The sequence below is a fragment of the Triturus cristatus genome, chromosome 6 (genome assembly GCF_964204655.1).
Source record: "Triturus cristatus chromosome 6, aTriCri1.1, whole genome shotgun sequence".
NCBI classification, from domain to species: domain Eukaryota; kingdom Metazoa; phylum Chordata; class Amphibia; order Caudata; family Salamandridae; genus Triturus; species Triturus cristatus.
Window position 1 is genome coordinate 218,942,414 of NC_140589.1, and position 17,637 is coordinate 218,960,050.

Consider the following 17,637-nt stretch of genomic DNA (forward strand, 5'->3'; position numbering starts at 1 on the left):
GGTTTCATGTGAAAGTATTAGCCTGAGAACATGTTTTTTTGAACATTTGCCAACACATGCCAGTAGGGGTGTTTCTCTAACCAGCTCCATTGTCTTTCTCTGTTCTGGGTGGCCAGCCACCAGAGCATCATGGCACCACTTTAAATGTTGTATCTGTGGAAGACAGAACACTGTTTTGAAATAGCAGTTCCCCTATTGTTTGCCATTTCTGAGGATCTTTAGACAATAACTGTCCTTCATTGATGGTTTCCTGAGCCCTAAGAACATCCTCCAAGAACTTGGTCATTTGTTGAAGTAATAAAAAGAATAATGGGCATTGGTGTTGGTTCTTCAATTTCTTACCCTTGTCTCGATAAAATGTCAGCTAAGGCATCTATTTTTCCATCTCTGTTTCCGGGTCAATAGGTGACCAAATAATGCAAACAAGAAAAGAATAATGTCCACAGAGCATTCTAGCATTGATGCATTTCGCTAAGATTAGATAAGGTAGATTCTTGAGCTTGTTCCATGCTGTGACATTATGATTTGCCACTTCCAGATAACATTTCCATATGGAGGATACTTCCTTGATTGGCAATAATTTTTCTTCAGAAATAGTATAATTCCATTCTGCACTATAGAACATTTGCGGATAGTAAGTAACAGGATATAAGGGGTCTCTGTAAGGAGATCACACTTTGACAGTGCTGCTCTGATGGCAAATGAAGAGACTTCTGTTTATGCTACGAAAGGTAAACTCATATTAGTATGATGCAAAATAGGTGAAAAAGTAAACGTCTCATTCATCGCCTGGAACTCATCATCCGGCTCTTTGCCTCAAAGGAAAGGTTTAAGCTCAAGGTGAGCTTTATGATCAGATTTGTTTTTGAGGGAAAGTCTCTTATGAAATGAAGATAGAAATTGGTAAATTCCAGAAAACGTTGGATCTTTTTGACTGTAGTTGATTGATGCCACTCACAGACCACCTTCACTTTAGTATGATCTTAATAGTGTATTTCAGGGTGAAGCAGCTTAACTGCAGCACCTCTTTGTTGGACCTGGCATCCTTTGGGTGGTTTTCTCTGTCTTTTTGCTTTTGACCTCCTGTGTGCTGGACTTCATTTTAGCTAGTATTGGGACTCTGGGGACTTTACCACTGCTGACTAGTGCTTAAGTGCATGTGCTCTGTGCCTAAAACGTAATGACATTTGGTTTCTCCATGACTGGCATATTTGATTTACTAATAAGCCCCTAGTACAGTGCAATACATATGTCCAGACCCTGTAAATCAAATTCAACTAGTGGGCCTAGAGCACTGATTGTACCAACCACATGAGTAGCCCTGCAAACATGTCTCAGGCCTGCCTTTGCAGAGCCTGTGTGTGCAGTTTTAAACTGCCATCTCGACCTGGCAAGTTTACCTACTTACCAGGCCCAAAACTTCGATTTTATTACATATGTCACACCTAATGTAGGCCTAAGGTAGCCCCATGGGCAGGGTGCAATGTATTTAAAAGGTAGGACATGTACTTTGGAGTTTTACCTGTTCTGGTATTGAAAAACGGCTCAATACGTTTTTCACTACAGCAAGGGCTATATCTCCTAAAGGTTAACATGGGATTTCCTTGAAACATGCTTCAAATGTAATTTCCCATAGGCAGCAGATAGAAACTTAGAGTTTGATGTCTCTGGACAATTTACAAACACATCTTTAAATGAAGTCGGTTTGAAAACTGTAGATCTGAATATGCCACTTTTAGAAATCTGCCACTTTCTTTCTTTTACGATTCTGTGCCTCTGCTGATCTCTAAATATATGTCTGGGGGTCAGGGTGACAGCTAGGCTTTGTGAATTCCCTCTAGACAATCACATAAATGGAGCTGAGGTGTGTCCTGCATACACTGATGGCCGTCTCCAGGCTGATATGTCTTCCTAAGCTAGAGTGGGAAGGAGGAGCTGACACTTGCACCTGAATAGAGCTGGGCCTGTCCCCACACAAACAGCTGCATATCCCCTGTAATGTGTCTGGAGCCAGGGCAAGGCAGGGCAGAGTCCTGTGCACTACAAAAACCTTTCTTTGAAGTTTCCCTGATTCAAAGGCTGAAATGGGCATAAGTACTGAATCTCAGACACCATATACACCATTTAGCAATTTTAGTAAGAATCATGTCAGGAAAATAGTTAGACAGTTTTGCCTTGGCCAAGGATGTCATTAAATATGTTTATGAGATTTCTTTCATTGCAATCAGAACCCATGGATCTACTATTGAGGGTGGAGTTTGTCTGAGTATATGGAACAAGTTAAAAAGAGTTCTATATATTTAACTTTAACATTACCGAAATTTCAAAGACTTCACATTTGACTTCAGGATGTTTCATTGAACAAGACAGCATAGGATTTCTTCCATAATATAACTCAGTGGAGACCTATACAGTAGAACATTACTTTTTCCATTTTAAGGTACATCTTCAAGTGGTTCTGGGATGCATTCATTAAATATTGTTGTAATGATATTTGCATCACAAGTAGACAAGAAAAGTAAGAGGCTATTTGAAGCAATCAGTGCAATGAAGTTAACATCAATTTTTTCAGTGTCACAAAATGAAGCAATTTCTTTTAAACTTGTCAAAACCATTTCCAATAAATGAATTCAATGATAAAATGTACCAAGAAGTGATCAGACTAGTCAACTTCTGTATGAACCTTTAACGTGGGCAAGCATACACAGAGTTGTATCTCCTTGTCTGTCAAGTCATAAGGATGTAAACAAGACCCCAATAAATATTTTGGTCCCTTAGTAAGGTGCTGTAGTCAGAGACTATTATACGATGTGTAAAATGGGCCAAGGATTGTTCACAAAAAAGACTGAGTTGGCATCAGGAGCGTTAAAGTTACAATCAGAATGATGGGCAGTGGATTGTTTTACTTGATTTCCTCGAGGAAATAGTGAAAGGATGAATGAATATCAATTGGTAAATGCATGCACTGAATTGATTCATTGTAAATGACCGCTACTCCTCTGCAAGAACGGCCTTACCGATCATAAGGTAAACTCATGAGTAGCAGCAGAACCATATCCATAATATTTTGAGAGCTGTCTTTCAACCAAGCTTCAGTGTGGGCCTGCAGATCAAGATCAAGTGAGACATTAGGTGATTTGGAGAATGTAACATTGATAGGATCACAATTAGGCCTGGGCGAAAATGTCGTTCCGTTCGCGGAAATTGCGATAATTTGACATATTCGCGTTCCGCGGAGAGCGCGAAAATGTCAAAATTTCCACATTCCGCAGCTTGGTGATAATTTGTTTCTTGCTCGCGCTGTAAAATAATACATTCTCGCACGCGCGCGATCGCCTTACCTGAATCCCTGCGTTCACCGACAAGTTTTCTTGATCCGGTCGCGTTCTCCATGAGATGTTGTATTGTTTTTAGCCATTTGCGCTGTCTCGCGACAGTTCGCGCCCTGACGTCATGCGTCGCGCGATCACGTCTTTCTTCTCGCGATCATGCACCGCGAGACAACTGAAAACAAGATGGCCGCGTCCGCGAGCAACCACATGGGTAAGTTGGCGAGCCGCAACCATGCAGAAAATCTCGCGAACATGCGGGAAAAAAACTTCCGCATCTTCGCGATATTTCCGCGTGTTTGCGATAATTTTTAACATTTTTGCGATAATTTGCGAAAGTGGATTTCGCAAATTCCGCCCACCCCTAATCACAATAAGGTTTCTGTGATCTTTCTTTAACAAGAAAATGGTATGTCATGGTCTATGTTCAGGGGCAATAGGAATTGGTGTAGCTAGCATGAGGCTGCAGACGTTACCTACAGAAACGGTTTTATGTTTGTCAAAGGCATCAATGTGAATATGTATGTAATTGTTAGAAATATCTGAACTTGTTCTCTGGGGCCAAGGGTCCAAATTGCTCCTTGGCATTGTGCACTGGCTGCAGGTAGTCAAAGCACCCAATTAAAAAAGTTTATTTTACCCTGGGTTCCACCTCCATGCTTTTTGGCAGTGGGTTGGGAAACATTCCCCTTTTCAGCGCTTTGGGGCCCTGAGAAGTTTCCCATTTGAGACCTGTTGCTCTCCTCCTTTTCCTGATGCAGGCCTGACCCATACTACTTGCGCACCCTAGTGCATTCCCACGCTTCAGCTGCTCTTCCAGGTTTCCTGGGATAAGTCAGCTTGGAGTCCACTAAATGCTGGTGTAACTCTGAAGAACAAATAACCATGATGTGTCATAATCAAAGTGTGTAGCCCATTATAAATATTAACTGTATTGCTGGTCACCAAGCCTGAGGCGCTTCAACACAATGTCTACAAAACCTTCCCAAGTTTGCTGTGACTCTTTGGCCCTGAGGACCTAAAGACTTAGTAGAAATCCTCCTTTTTTAATTCTCTGCTTAATGTTCACCTATTCTTCTTGCACATGTGCCCCATCTCTGCCAAGCTAGGGCTTTTCTCCATGGTAGTCAGAGTACCTCCATTTTCCAGAAAAGGACTCAAGGTGCTAAAATTAAACACAAAGGGGCCGATTCCAATCCTGAGAAAAGGCTGTACGAATCGTTGTATGGAGCGTTTTCTCCGTATGACTCGTACCCGGTAAACTGTCCGTACAACCTAGAAAGTACGATTCGTACAGAAAGCCTATTTCCGTACGTTTCGTACAAAAGACAGTACGGGTAAAAAAAAACAACGATTCTGATCCGAAACAGCTTGTACGCGACGTCCGGACGCATTCAAGCAGCGGTTTCGGGCCCAGCAAGTACGAATCGTCCCTACATCACTCCGTACGGCTCTTTTTTTACAGGAGCGAAACACAGCCGGAAAAGCAGGGTCCGACGCGAACCGCAACGCAACGGAGCCCCGGTACGTGACATACACGCCATGAACCCCATCGTACGTGTCATCCTGGTCCTCCTAGCCTACGACCTGGTGCTCCGGAACCGACGCACACACCGCAGAAGGTGAGAAAAACACCCAGGGGCCAGGGGGGGTGAGGGGCAGGAAACATACCCCATGACCAAAGCAAAACCTATAATATGGGGCCATACATTACCACCAGGGGCTGGTCACTTGAGGGGGTGTGGCCAGCAACCCCTGCGTACCGCAACAATGGAAGTGGACGTGTACGGTGCGTTGCACACGTACCCCTAGCACCAGTAGAACAGTGATACGGACCGTACACACGCAATGAATGCGTGGGTACGGTGCGTTCCACGTGTACCCCTACGGCACCAGTAGAACAGTCATACGGACCGTACACACGCAATGAATGCATGGGTAGTTCCACACGTGCCCCTACGGCACCAGTAGAACAGTCATACGGACCGTACACATGCAATGAATGCATGGGTGCGGTGCGTTCCACACGTACCCCTAGGGCACCAGTAGAACAGTCATACGGACCGTACACACGCAATGAATGCGTGGATACGGTACGTGGCACACATACCCCTACAGCACCAGTAGAACAGTCATACAGACGGTACACACGCAATGAATGCGTAGGTACGGTGCATTCCACCCGTACCCCTATGGCATACGGACCGTACACACGCAATGAATGCATGGGTAGTTCCACACGTGCACCTACGGCACCAGTAGAACAGTCATACGGGCCGTACACATGCAATGAATGCGTGGGTACAGTGCGTTCCACACGTTCCCCTACGGCACCAGTACAATAGTGATATGGACCGTACACACGCAATGAATGCGTGGGTATGGTGCGTTTCACACGTACTCCTATGGCACCAGTACATTTGAGATATGAGGCGTACACGCCAGGAATGTGGGCATACTGACTGGCCCTGCATGTTACCTTCATATTGGTGTGTGTGTAGGTCCAGGCCAGCAGTGTACTGCTTCAAGGGGGTGGGTGGGTTTGTGCACAGGACTCCCAGCAGTGGCCTGCAATATGAGGGTTGTGTGCAGATGAATACCAGCAGTGTCCAGATATATGGGGGGGTGCACAGGACTCCCAGCAGTGGCCTGCAATATGAGGGGTGTGTGCAGATGAATACCAGCAGTGTCCAGACATATGGGGGTGGGTGCACAGGACTCCCAGCAGAGGACAGAGACATGGGGGTGGGTGCAGACGACTCCCAGCAGTGGACAGAGACATGGGGGTGGGTGCAAAGGACTCCCAGCAGTGGACAGAGACATGGGGGTGGGTGCAGACGACTCCCAGCAGTGGACAGAGACATGGGGGTGGGTGCAGAGGACTCCCAGCAGGGTCCAGACATATGGGGGTGGGTGCACAGGACTCCCAGCAGTGGCCTGCAATATGAGGGGTGTGTGCAGATGAATACCAACAGTGTCCAGACATATGGGGGTGGGTGCACAGGACTCCCAGCAGTAGCCTGCAATATGAGGGGTGTGTGCAGATGAATACCAGCAATGTCCAGACATATGGGTTGGGTGCACAGGACTCCCAGCAATGGCCTGCAATATGAGGGGTCTGTGCAGATGAATACCAGCAGTGTCCAGACATATGGGGTGGGTGCACAGGACTCCCAGCAGTGGACAGACACATGGGGGTGGGTGCAGATGAATACCAGCAGTGTCCAGACATATGGGGGTGGGTGCACAGGACTCCCAGCAGTTGCCTGCAATATGAGGTGTGTGTGCAGATGAATACCAGCAGTGACCAGACATATGGGGGTGGGTGCACAGGACTCCCAGCAGTGTTCTGCAATATGAGGGGTGTGTGCAGAGGAATACCAGCAGTGTCCAGACATATGGGGGTGGGTGCACAGGACTCCCAGCAGTAGACAGAGACATGGGGGTGGGCGCAGAGCACTCCCAGCAGTAGACAGAGACATGGGGGTGGGTGCAGATGAATACCAGCAGTGTCCAGACATATGGGGGTGGGTGCACAGGACTCCCAGCAGTGGACAGAGACATGGGGGTGGGTGCAGATGAATAGTTACCAGCAGTGTCCAGACATATGGGGGTGGGTGCACAGGACTCCCAGCAGTGGCCTGCAATATGAGGGGTGTGCAGATGAATACCAGCAGTGTCCAGACATATGGGGGTGGGTGCACAGGACTCCCAGCAATGGACAGAGACATGGGGGTGGGCGCAGAGGACTCCCAGCAGTGGACAGAGACATGGGGGTGGGTGCAGATGAATACCAGCAGTGTCCAGACATATGGGGGTGGGTGCACAGGACTCCCAGCAGTGGCCTGCAATATGAGGGGTGTGTGCAGATGAATTCCAGCAGTGTCCAGACATATGGGGGTGGGTGCACAGGACTCCCATCAGTGGACAGAGACATGGGGGTGGGTGCAGATGAATACCAGCAGTGTCCAGACATATGGGGGTGGGTGCACAGGACTCCCAGCAGTGGCCTGAAATATGAGGGGTGTGTGCAGATGAATACTAGCAGTGTCCAGACATATGGGGGTGGGTGCACAGGACTCCCAGCAGTGGACAGAGATATGGGGGTGGGCGCAGAGGACTCCCAGCAGTGGACAGAGACATGGGGGTGGGTGCAGATGAATACCAGCAGTGTCCAGACATATGGGGGTGGGTGCACAGGACTCCCAGCAGTGGATAGAGACATGGGGGTGGGTGCAGGTGAATACCAGCAATGTCCAGACATATGGGGGTGGGTGCACAGGACTCCCAACAGTGGCTTGCAATATGAGGGGTGTTTGCAGATGAATACAAGCAGTGTCCAGACATATGGGGATGGGTACACAGGACTCCCAGCAGTGGCCTGCAATATGAGGGGTGTGTGCAGATGAATACCAGCAGTGTCCAGACATATGGGGGTGGGTTCACAGGACTCCCAGCAGTGGACAGAGACATGGGGGTAGGTGCAGATGAATAACCAGCAGTGTCCAGACATATGGGGGTGGGTGCACAGGACTCCCAGCAGTGGCCTGCAATATGAGGGGTCTGTGCAGATGAATACCAGCAGTGTCCAGACATATGGGGGTGGGTGCAGAGGACTCCCAGCAGTGGACAGAGACATGGGGTTGGGTGCAGATGAATACCAGCAGTGTCCAGACATATGGGGGTGGGTGCACAGGACTCCCAGCAGTTGCCTGCAATATGAGGTGTGTGTGCAGATGAATACCAGCAGTGACCAGACATATGGGGGTGGGTGCACAGGACTCCCAGCAGTGTTCTGCAATATGAGGGGTGTGTGCAGAGGAATACCAGCAGTGTCCAGACATATGGGGGTGGGTGCACAGGACTCCCAGCAGTAGACAGAGACATGGGGTTGGGCGCAGAGCACTCCCAGCAGTGGACAGAGACATGGGGGTGGGTGCAGATGAATACCAGCAGTGTCCAGACATATGGGGGTGGGTGCACAGGACTCCCAGCAGTGGACAGAGACATGGGGGTGGGTGCAGATGAATAGTTACCAGCAGTGTCCAGACATATGGGGGTGGGTGCACAGGACTCCCAGCAGTGGCCTGCAATATGAGGGGTGTGTGCAGATGAACACCAGCAGTGTCCAGACATATGGGGTGGGTGCACAGGACTCCCAGCAATGGACAGAGACATGGGGGTGGGCGCAGAGGGCTCCCAGCAGTGGACAGAGACATGGGGGTGGGTGCAGATGAATACCAGCAGTGTCCAGACATATGGGGGTGGGTGCACAGGACTCCCAGCAGTGGCCTGCAATATGAGGGTTGTGTGCAGATGAATTCCAGCAGTGTCCAGACATATGGGGGTGGGTGCACAGGACTCCCAGCAGTGGACAGAGACATGGGGGTGGGCGCAGATGAATAGCAGCAGTGTCCAGACATATGGGGGTGGGTGCACAGGACTCCCAGCAGTGGCCTGCAATATGAGGGGTGTGTGCAGATGAATACCAGCAGTGTCCAGACACATGGGGGTGGGTGCATGGGACTCCCAGCAGTGGCCTGCAATATGAGGGGTGTGTGCAGATGAATACCAGCAGTGTCCAGACATATGGGGGTGGGTACACAGGACTCCCAGCAGTGGCCTGCAATATGAGGGGTGTGTGCAGATGAATACCAGCAGTGTCCAGACATATGGGGGTGGGTTCACAGGACTCCCAGCAGTGGACAGAGACATGGGGGTAGGTGCAGATGAATACCAGCAGTGTCCAGACATATGGGGGTGGGTGCACAGGACTCCCAGCAGTGGCCTGCAATATGAGGGGTCTGTGCAGATGAATGCAAGCAGTGTCCAGACATATGGGGGTGGGTGCAGAGGACTCCCAGCAGTGGACAGAGACATGGGGGTGGGTGCAGATGAATACCAGCAGTGTCCAGACATATGGGGGTGGGTGCACAAGACTCCCAGCAGTGGCCTGCAATATGAGGGATGTGTGCAGATGAATACCAGCAGTGTCCAGACATATGGGGGTGGGTACACAGGACTCCCAGCAGTGGCCTGCAATATGAGGGGTGTGTGCAGATGAATACCAGCAGTGTCCAGACATATGGGGGTGGGTTCACAGGACTCCCAGCAGTGGACAGAGACATGGAGGTAGGTGCAGATGAATACCAGCAGTGTCCAGACATATGGGGGTGGGTGCACAGGACTCCCAGCAGTGGCCTGCAATATGAGGTGGTCTGTGCAGATGAATACCAGCAGTGTCCAGACATATGGGGGTGGGTGCAGTGGACTCCCAGCAGTGGACAGAGACATGGGGGTGGGTGCAGATGAATACCAGCAGTGTCCAGACATATGGGGGTGGGTGCACAGGACTCCCAGCAGTTGCCTGCAATATGAGGTGTGTGTGCAGATGAATACCAGCAGTGACCAGACATATGGGGGTGGGTGCACAGGACTCCCAGCAGTGTTCTGCAATATGAGGGGTGTGTGCAGAGGAATACCAGCAGTGTCCAGACATATGGGGGTGGGTGCACAGGACTCCCAGCAGTAGACAGAGACATAGGGGTGGGCGCAGAGCACTCCCAGCAGTAGACAGAGACATGGGGGTGGGTGCAGATGAATACCAGCAGTGTCCAGACATATGGGGGTGGGTGCACAGGACTCCCAGGAGTGGACAGAGACATGGGGGTGGGTGCAGATGAATAGTTACCAGCAGTGTCCAGACATATGGGGGTGGGTGCACAGGACTCCCAGCAGTGGCCTGCAATATGAGGGGTGTGTGCAGATGAATACCAGCAGTGTCCAGACATATGGGGGTGGGTGCACAGGACTCCCAGCAATGGACAGAGACATGGAGGTGGGCGCAGAGGACTCCCAGCAGTGGACAGAGACATGGGGGTGGGTGCAGATGAATACCAGCAGTGTCCAGACATATGGGGGTGGGTGCACAGGACTCCCAGCAGTGGCCTGCAATATGAGGGGTGTGTGCAGATGAATTCCAGCAGTGTCCAGACATATGGGGGTGGGTGCACAGGACTCCCAGCAGTGGACAGAGACATGGGGGTGGGTGCAGATGAATACCAGCAGTGTCCAGACATATGGGGGTGGGTGCACAGGACTCCCAGCAGTGGCCTGAAATATGAGGGGTGTGTGCAGATGAATACTAGCAGTGTCCAGACATATGGGGGTGGGTGCACAGGACTCCCAGCAGTGGACAGAGATATGGGGGTGGGTGCAGAGGACTCCCAGCAGTGGACAGAGACATGGGGGTGGGTGCAGATGAATACCAGCAGTGTCCAGACATATGGGGGTGGGTGCACAGGACTCCCAGCAGTGGATAGAGACATGGGGGTGGGTGCAGAAGAATACCAGCAGTGTCCAGACATATGGGGGTGGGTGCACAGGACTCCCAACAGTGGCCTGCAATATGAGGGGTGTGTGCAGATGAATACAAGCAGTGTCCAGACATATGGGGATGGGTACACAGGACTCCCAGCAGTGGCCTGCAATATGAGGGGTGTGTGCAGATGAATACCAGCAGTGTCCAGACATATGGGGGTGGGTTCACAGGACTCCCAGCAGTGGACAGAGACATGGGGGTAGGTGCAGATGAATACCAGCAGTTTCCAGACATATGGGGGTGGGTGCACAGGACTCCCAGCAGTGGCCTGCAATATGAGGGGTGTGTGCAGATGAATTCCAGCAGTGTCCATACATATGGGGGTTGGTGCAGAGGACTCCCAGCAGTGGACAGAGACATGGGGGTGGGTGCAGATGAATACCAGCAGTGTCCAGACATATGGGGGTGGGTGCACAGGACTCCCAGCAGTTGTCTGCAATATGAGGTGTGTGTGCAGATGAATACCAGCAGTGACCAGACATATGGGGGTGGGTGCACAGGACTCCCAGCAGTGTTCTGCAATATGAGGGGTGTGTGCAGAGGAATACCAGCAGTGTCCAGACATATGGGGGTGGGTGCACAGGACTCCCAGCAGTAGACAGAGACATGGGGGTGGGCGCAGAGCACTCCCAGCAGTGGACAGAGACATGGGGGTGGGTGCAGATGAATACCAGCAGTGTCCAGACATATGGGGGTGGGTGCACAGGACTCCCAGCAGTGGACAGAGACATGGGGGTGGGTGCAGATGAATAGTTACCAGCAGTGTCCAGATATATGGGGGTGGGTGCACAGGACTCCCAGCAGTGGCCTGCAATATGAGGGGTGTGTGCAGATCAATACCAGCAGTGTCCAGACATTGGGGGGTGGGTGCACAGGACTCCCAGCAATGGACAGAGACATGGGGGTGGGTGCAGATGAATACCAGCAATGTCCAGACATATGGGGGTGGGTGCACAGGACTCCCAGCAGTGGCCTGCAATATGAGGGGTGTGTGCAGGTGAATTCCAGCAGTGTCCAGACATATAGGGGGGGGGGGTGCACAGGACTCCCAGCAGTGGACAGAGACATGGGGGTGGGTGCAGATGAATACCAGCAGTGTCCAGACATATGGGGGTGGGTGCACAGGACTCCCAGCAGTGGCCTGAAATATGAGGGGTGTGTGCAGATGAATACTAGCAGTGTCCAGACATATGGGGGTGGGTGCACAGGACTCCCAGCAGTGGACAGAGATATGGGGGTGGGTGCAGAGGACTCCCAGCAGTGGACAGAGACATGGGGGTGGGTGCAGATGAATACCAGCAGTGTCCAGACATATGGGGGTGGGTGCACAGAACTCCCAGCAGTGGATAGAGACATGGGGGTGGGTGCAGATGAATACCAGCAGTGTCCAGACATATGGGGGTGGGTGCACAGGACTCCCAACAGTGGCCTGCAATATGAGGGGTGTGTGCAGATGAATACAAGCAGTGTCCAGATATATGGGGGTGGGTGCACAGGACTCCCAGCAGTGGCCTGCAATATGAGGGGTGTGTGCAGATGAATACCAGCAGTGTCCAGACATATGGGGGTGGGCGCAGAGGACTCCCAGCAGTGGACAGAGACATGGGGGGGTGCAGATGAATACCAGCAGTGTCCAGACATCTGGGGGTGGGTGCACAGGACTCCCAGCAGTGGACAGAGACATGGGGGTGGGTGCAAATGAATACCAGCAGTGTCCAGGCATATGGGGGTGGGTGCACAGGATTCCCAGCAGTGGACAGAGACATGGGGTGGGTGCAGACAACTCCCAGCAGTGGACAGAGATATGGGGGGATGCACATCATTATCAGATGACCACACCTACATGGTGGTATGGACACATCCCTAACTTTGGACTATGATAGTGCTATGACAATCAATCAGCAGTGATCCACTTCCAGGTGGATGATGTATTTCACACACTGCATGACACACCACATGTGGGTGTAAGGACATATAACACATGCATACCCACCCATGGCAGATGCAGCACAATACACAACATGATATCATGCCACAAGACTGTATAGTCATGTAACTGCCTACAAAACGAAGATAGCCAAAGGGAACACACACTGTCACACACATCCCAGGACTGATAGGAATGTCCAGGTGCTGGTCCAGCCACCAAAATGTTGTCTCACATGGAAGGAATAGGGTGGAAGTCCCCTAGATACAATGCCCACAATTGTCAGTCAGGTGTCCAAATACCCTGCATAACAAGTACCATTTGTGTGGTAGGCCATGAATACACACATGCATAGTGCTGAAAAGGGGGAATTTGTCCATGAAGGCATTTCGACATACTCAAAACACAAGTACAGTGACTAGCAAGGATGGCACAGACGATTCAGCAGGAGACATCGGTGAGCAGGCATGGCCATTGTTGAAGGGATCCGTCACCAACAAAGGAAATGTTGACACAGGTCAGCACAACAATTGTGCAACTGTTTGCAGGGAAGATGTCAGGTGCCACAGAGGAAGGAACACTCCTTGGGACAATGTCTCTAAACAAAATTAACACACACTACCAATGATTCTTTGCAGAGACATTGTGATGGCACACAGATGCCATGGTCCACCTCATGACCATCATACAAAAACATTTCTCTGAGCCTTAACACATTACCAGAACACCAACTCCAGGTGCCTCAGCACCAACATCAAGTACCTGAAATGCAATAGTGTTGAAAGTAAAAATAAAGGCTTTATTCAGCACAAAAAAAAGATTAGAAAAAATAGACTATTTACAGAGGCCAATGGCCAGTCCATATTTCAAGTCCAAGGGGGGACGTAGGGGACCGCGTCTACCCCTAGCTTGCCTGCACAAAGGAACCTCAAGGTTTGTCGACAGGGGGGCATCATCTGTGGCAGGACCAGGCACAGCAGGGACAGGAGGGGGAAGGGTAGGTGTTGCGGGTGCAGGGGGGGATGTCTCCACCACAGAGGGTGGGGCAGTGCCAAAGGTGGAGGCGAGCTCGGCGCTGCACACCGCTGCCAGGGCCTCCATCCGAACCCCTGCACCTGAGGTTTCCCCAGGTTCAACAGAGGGTGTGGTGGGTGAGGGATGGGGTGCAGCGCTCTTGGGGGATGGGGTCGACCTGGTGGGGGACTCAACTCCCGTGCCCGGGGACTTCTTCACCCGCTTGTGGGGTGGTCGCTCAGTGGGGGCGAGGTCCAGCTCACCCATAAAGATCTCCTTGGGTGAGAGTTTGGCAGGGGAGCCAAGGGGAGTGGTTTTGGAGGAACAGGGTTGTGATGACTGTGGACTGCGACTGTGGCTGCGTGTATGTCATCTGTCCCCAGACCCTGTGGGTGTGCCTACATCCCCCTGAGTGTGCATGCCAGGAGGTGTGCGCTTTGCCAGACTTGGGGGTGTGTTGCCTGTGTCTGGTGGGGTGCATGCCCATGACTGTCTGGGTGTGTGTTGGACAGGCATGGGAGAGGGAAGTGTGGATGGGTTTGGGGTAGGGAGGGGGATGGAGCGCTGCAGGAGACTAACCGCTGCTGTCGGGGAAGAGTCCATGGACCGCAGAATCCTGCGTTGGTCAGACATCGTTGCTGACATGCCCTCCATGAACGACACCATCTGTGTGAGCAGTTTAGTGTGTCCATGGAGAACATTCAGCACCGATGCCTGCCCAACCTGCAACTGCCGCAGTATGTCCACAGACTCTTCACTGAGGGCAGCAGGGGTGACAGGGACAGGGGGTGTGGTGCCTGGGCCGAAGGAGACATGGTGGGCCTCTGCACGGAGAGAAGGGACGGGAGCAACTGGGAGGGTGGAGATGGTAACGGGGAGGCGGGGACAGATGTGGGGATGCTGCCAGGTGGTGTTGCAGCCTCCCCCAGGAGGTCAGCGTCGGACCCGTCAGTGTCGTAGCTGGATTCGCGTCCAGACAGGTCCTCTGACTGACTCCCCTCGCCCTCCGTGCCACTGGCTCCTCCTGACTCCACAGCACTGGTGGCACTGTCGCTGGGTCCCTCCTCCAGGTCCGTGCGGATGATGATGCTGTGGGCAAGGAGAAGAAACCGAAATGCATCAGTCACCTGTATACATCTGACACATGAGCACAAAAAGCAATTGGTCACAGTGCATATCAGGCAATGCATCATGAGTAACAGCTAGATTACTCTGCACATATGTAAGCCCGGTACTGCCCAGTTGGTAGACCCACTATGCCACTTGGACACAAGGAAAAAAAGAACACACCAGGCCACTACTTGAATGAGAAATACACTGAGAAGCTTGTGTCTGTGAACCAGTGAGCACAGCAATACAATGAAGTCATGCCACCTCTTGTTTACCCTGAAAGAAACAGTAGTGGTGCACCCAACGTAAACTGACACACCTCAATACTCAAGGTGCCACCACACTCAGAGACCTGTAAGTACTTTGGAACACAAAACGAAAAAATGTTGGTACCTTGGGATTCACAATACTTTACACAATTGACATGTTTGGAATGTGCCAATTTGCCATTTCGCAAAAAGAACACTCATGTGCCTGCATGAAATATGTCTCACAAGGCAGTGCACTACATTTACACAGTCATTGAAGAAGCTGACACCTTTTCTAAGAAGCCACTGTTAGAAATGAATGGTATTGCAGAAAGTACATATACATGGGCCCACGGAGGTCTGGATAACTTGAGACTTGTTAGTTTGTATCACCAACAACAAAGGAGTCTCACAAAATCCAGACCACTGTGGGAACATGTATATGGAGTATCTGCAACACCATTTAATTCGAACAGTGGCTTCTTTGCAAAGGTGCCAGCGTGTTCCATGAAAGTGGAAATGTCATTTGGTGTCACTTCCTTGGGAGACATCTTTCATGCAGGCACATCAGTTTTCTCAACACAAATCATCAAATTACCACATTTAAAACATGAAGAACTGTTGACAAGTGCTGTGAGTGCCAAGGTACAATTTTTTTAGAGTAACAACTTGAATTATGTCAGTTGTCACATGGCCATCTGTCACCTCATTACACAGTTGGCTACACATATGACCTACTGCCTGCCATCTGGAGTGGCACCAATGTCCACACCCAGGACAATGCACAAGCTACTGGGCCTGCAATTGGGTTGTTAAAAAGCATAGCTGTACTGTGGAGACACCCTCATGGCAAGCCAGAATGTCCACACAGAGGTCAGCACACAAAATCCAAACTGCGTTGCATCTGAACCACACACAGGTGCCAAAAATGTATGAGCAGGAATCATATTTTAGAAAAAATGACACAGGCTGCAAAGCACTAGCATTAAGCACTGGCCAGCATCACAGGGGCACTGCACGGTGATCCTGTGTACAGCCAATTCTCACACACAGGTCAGACCTGGCAAGAAAAAATCAGGGGTGCCCATGTAGGCCTCTCCCGCACAACCACCCATACCTGAGTCAATGTGATTGATACAGATCAAGAAGTGACACCTCTTATTCAGGGTAACAACAACTGTGCAGCAAAAATTGCTAGATTTACACAACATCACCTCATGGGGCTGGCAACACATATTTGAGACAAACAACCAGCAACAGATTTTTGTGAATAGCCACACAGGCACTGCCCAGTGTGAGTATGCACAAGGAAAATGGTGTATCCCTGTCCAGTGGACACATGTAGCACACATTAGAAAAATACAAACTAGGCCAGGGACCAATGCCACAGAGGCAGACCTATGCTGAACCCACAGAGAATGTGCACAGTGTTGGATGACACACATGATTAGGAGGCCAGGGTGTCTCAGGGGACTGTAGTGGGCACACTGCTCCGTGTTCCTGGAATGAGCTGACTGTAGCATGAGCAACCGTCATGACACTATGCATATCTCACACTCATGCACATCATGTCTGAGGCCACCACATTGGTCATGCCTGCTGCAAGGGTGTTCAGTTGAAACCTCACACTCCTATGTTGAGAATCATCATCAGTGCCAACAAATATGGACCCCCAACATAGTGAACAGGTCAAGGCACAGGCAAGGTACCAACACAAGTCACAGACCACCCTCCCACATGATGCAGAAAGCAATGTGCACTTAGATGTACTGGAATCTTAGATGACCATGTGCAAATGTGATTACACACAGACCAGAGGACACATGTCAAGGAGGGGAAGGGATGAAAAAGAGCACCAGGTGACATTGGGGAACAGAAAATGCACTGCACATATAAACTCTGGGAGTGTATCCAGGATACAGAGCACTTCCAAAAGCTGGTGACACATAACACAACAAACAGCCATGTACCTACCCCCTCGTTGCTGCAGTCTCTCCTGTAACTGTCTATCGAGGTCAGGGAATACCACCGCCAGGACAAGGCTCATGTGGGGGTCAGGCGTCGGCGCCTGCCATGGGGGTGAGGAGAGTCGATCCCCAGCTGGACCCGGGCGATCCGCCGGGTCCAGCACCGGATGTCTTGCCACCTTTTGCGGACCTGGGGCAGGCTCCGACCATGCTTCCCCACAGATCTCACAGCCCTGACAATGTCCCTCCAGATCACCCCCTTCTCGTAGGCAGTTACCTGTCAGGATGACAAAGTGACAATACACCTGCTCCATGGCCCAGAGACACACATTTGAACATCTTTAAAATGTTGAACAGGGCATAGGATGCTGACAGGAATTGCATCATTCACAATAAGAAATTGGCCTGTGTGCAAGCCCCAGTGCACTACATGGCATTGAAAGTCAACAGGTGGCATGAGGGGTGTGACACACTCACTAATCCTGGCACACACTGTGCAGCACATGCAACAGCAGGCTGATGGCCAGCACATGTCAAGCAGTCACATGTCCCACTCCACTGACACACCCTCAGCAGACTAGACAGACACACCCAGGCACAGATCACTCGCATGTCAGTCACAACAGCGGATACAACCCTCACTCTGCACATGTGCCACTTG

General features: G+C 50.9%; 1 protein-coding gene across 5 annotated transcripts in view; it reads right to left on the reverse strand.

Annotated features, from left to right (window-relative positions):
• The window catches only part of LOC146816674 (adhesion G protein-coupled receptor F5-like), a 788,188-nt gene that overhangs the window by 559,589 nt on the left and 210,962 nt on the right, over window positions 1–17,637 (reverse strand). The gene's annotated exons all lie outside the window — the stretch shown is intronic.